Source organism: Eschscholzia californica, unplaced genomic scaffold, assembly GCF_041429995.1.
Source record: "Eschscholzia californica isolate CP2 unplaced genomic scaffold, dmEscCali1.0.p SCAF_2, whole genome shotgun sequence".
NCBI classification, from domain to species: Eukaryota; Viridiplantae; Streptophyta; class Magnoliopsida; order Ranunculales; family Papaveraceae; genus Eschscholzia; species Eschscholzia californica.
In genome coordinates, this window is record NW_028238309.1 from 28,107,901 (window position 1) to 28,111,390 (window position 3,490).

The 3,490-nt window shown below is 37.2% G+C and overlaps 1 pseudogene across 1 annotated transcript; it reads right to left on the bottom strand.

Moving 5' to 3' along the window:
- On the bottom strand, positions 1–2,975 carry LOC147557239 (heterogeneous nuclear ribonucleoprotein Q-like; annotated as a pseudogene). The gene is made up of 7 exons (XR_015234131.1): positions 2,961–2,975; positions 2,426–2,719; positions 2,041–2,214; positions 1,501–1,708; positions 1,250–1,416; positions 902–987; positions 1–367 (listed from the first exon to the last, which is right to left on the bottom strand). The product of XR_015234131.1 is annotated as a heterogeneous nuclear ribonucleoprotein Q-like (transcript).
- Positions 2,976–3,490: the final 515 nt, after the last annotated feature.

Below are 3,490 nucleotides of genomic sequence, written 5' to 3' on the forward strand. Positions count from 1 at the left end.
TAAAAGTAAACACTGACTTGCATTTTTTCGCAAATATTCACATAAGAGATAATACTGATACAAGTTCCACATGTCAATAACTACGTGAAACTTCTTGTTTTTCTATTATAATTGAGTGCAAGTACAGATCAGAACATTAAAGAAAAAACATTAACCCAGCACATGTAGGTCAGTAGGTGCATGTCATAAAACACAACATTTCACCACTCGACTATCGACTACAATAAATAATGCTCATTAATACGGGTGATACCTGCGCCCACGGCTACTGTCACTATTGTTGTGCCTTCCGCCGCTGCTTGACCAGTTACTCCTTCCGCCCCTCTGAGGCGGAGGAGGTGCGAATTGCTGGGCTCCTGGCTGCTGTCTATAAACAAGAGAATACCGTATAAGCAAATCTTTTTACCAAATTTAGATATTATATACCTGAAAACTTGTGCAGTGGTGATGGGAACTTGTTTTTAGATCAAAACTGAATAGATGATAAAATAATACAAAAGCTCATGCGATGGAAAATCAATTTAAATCTCATACTTCAAAATTTGGAAAAACAAACACTCCTGAAGGTAGGGTTTCTAGTGACCTATCGAAGTTTAAAACCAGTTCATTTTTCAACCTAAGTTCTCATGTGGGATTATTGAGTTGAGGAAGAAATTAATGGGCCTGTAACCCACATTGTGAAGGTAGCTAACAGGTCCAACAAACCGGAGAAATTCGAACCACTTCAAAATCGAAAAGTAATGGAAACATTAGAATGGTTCCAAATTTGATCAAGGGTTTATCACATTCCAATTCGTATTAAACATTATAAGAAACTTTTATTGATCTTGAGCAAGATATCTCCTCCAGAAAAAGTAAAGCAGGGATGTGAAGTATAAATAAAGGAAGGTATTGAACGTACAAAACATATCCAATCTATCCATTAGGCAGGAGCATGGGCATCATTGCCATCCCGGCAGGAGTAGGTCCTCTACCATAGATCAGTGGCTGCTACATAAAAATAAACACCACCATTCCAGAACAGTAAGTACATCAGCTTACGTTTTATAAGGGCACAAAACAGAAAAAGAGTAATTCATTGCCGCATAACTCGTAGTTTTTGGCTAAAGAATATATCACTGGAACTGTAAAAGATCAGTGAGGTGAGTTGAATATCTACTTATAAATTTCGAAAAATTTTATGACTTAACATCTATCCACAAGGCAGTGTTCGGAGAACCCATTTAAATAATGGAAGAATAAGTCTCACCTGCATAAGACCAGGTGATCCATATCCTCCACCATAACCACCACCAACCAACCCATATCCCATATGAGGCAGATAGCTAGAATGTTGAGCAGATTTCTGCGAACTGGATCCTGTGGTGCTTTTCCCTTCTACTTGTGGCTTTGCAAGAGAACACTCAATAGCTTGGCCTGCCAATGAAAATACAAGAATCAATTTCACCGACCATTTCTCCAGTAAAGAAAGAATGTAACATATACCATTTCAAGAATTACCATCTATTTCATAATTATCAGGGTTTTCGAGAGCCTTCATAGCACTTGACCTCTCGGCAAAATAAATAAAACCAAATCTGCTCTTTTCTTGTCCAGATTTTCCAGGCGGCAACACAATCTTTGTAATCTCACCATGTTCTTCAAATAGCTTTCTTAACTGACTCTGAGAAGTGTTTTTCGGCAAATTCTTAACATAGACTACCTTTACCTGTACTTAAAGAAAGAAAAAAATCAGTAACAAGTACCACTCGACAAACTTGAATTTAAGGAGTTCAAAAGGACGCAATGGACATCTCAACAATGCAGTGGATCCAAAGCAGTCTGTCTCATTTGATACCGTAGCTGTAATATGAGTAAACTCCACTGCCTTGGGAAAACCAACACTTAATTCATAAATGAAAAATACATCATAACATGCTTCCAGAGACAGGGTTGGACTACACATTCCGTGATCTACTATGCCAAATTTTGAAGGGCTAGCATCCTCAAATACAGATGTCATACTTTACAGACCTCAAAAGCCCAAGAAGGAAAAATCACCTGTGAAGAGGCAGAAGAATCTGAATTTTTAGGGTCAGCCCAGCTTACTGTTGGAGCATTGTCGTCTAGCTTAAATTTAGGTTTTGACATCTTCGCCTTTGAATATTCAGCACAAGCATGATTATAATACCCGATGAATGCAAATCCACGGTTCCGGCTGGAGTTTTTAGGATCCTGCAAAGCAAACCATTTACCAACCCCAACACAGAAGTAAACAACAAATGGAGCAATAATCAGAATCGAGAAAGGATCGATGTAGATGCAGGAATGATCATCATTATACTTGCCACAACTTACTACAGTTACATCTCTAACCAGTACTTGCATTAATAGATTTCACATTTTAGTAAAGGTACCAAATAACTATTAACTGAAAGGTACTAACCTTCAACAGCTCCACAACATTGACACCAGGGCCAACATCTATAAGAACCTTCTTTAGCTCATCCTCCCCCCAGGTCCGGGGAATGTTACCAATGAACAACTGATTCTTTGCTTGAGAGTCTGAACATTTGATCTTTTTATCCTGCCGAGTCAGCCGAGTCACTCTGAATATTATGAAGTTGTTAGTAGTGTATGTATATAAAATAATAACATGATAATACTTAATAAAATCAAGTTCAAACTTCAAAATTAAATTACTAGTAGAGTTAGGAACAAGTAGAACTAAATAATCACTCTAGTAGACTCATACTCTAATAGTAATAAGTAATAACTAATAACTAGAATAAAAAAACTAGTAGACTTACTATAAAAATAAATAGAAATACAATCTCTACCAAGTCAGCCGAGTCAAGCCCGAGTCAGGCCCGAGTCAGGTCCGAGTCAGCCGAGTCACTCGGGCTAACCCTAGACTCGGCTGACTCGGTGGGACTCGGCTCGGTGTACTGCCGAGTCCCGAGTCACTCGGCTGACTCGGCCGAGTCGTACTGCATAGGTGATAAAAGTAGTTGCAATACTAGTACAGAGCCAAGAGAGAATTCTGAATGACAATCATTAGGATGTATTAGGTGAAGTAATGAATAAACATATGGATATGTTCGAAAATCACTAAGAAAGTGTAGGCTAGTAAAGTTTCAAACAATTGCTATAGTTGCACGACACATTTGAAAATTTGAAAAGAAGACAACAAAACATGAAATAGATGCATCAGATAAGAAATTATTAGAATTAGAGACAACAATTTCGAGAATTAAGCTGATAACGAAGTACTACAGGAAAACAAGAGCACTCATTAGGGAAGTACATGGTGAGTGAACTACTCAAATATAGAAAAAAAATCAAGGAAGAGCAACATTATAGAGGAGAATGATTTCTAAGTACTTCACCTCATTTAATTAAAAAATGATTCATTTAAACAGCTGATAACTAAAATAACAATAGGAAGTAGCTAGATTGTTTAAATTTTATCTAAGAAATTTCTATTTCTTCTTAACCTGTCAATCAAAAA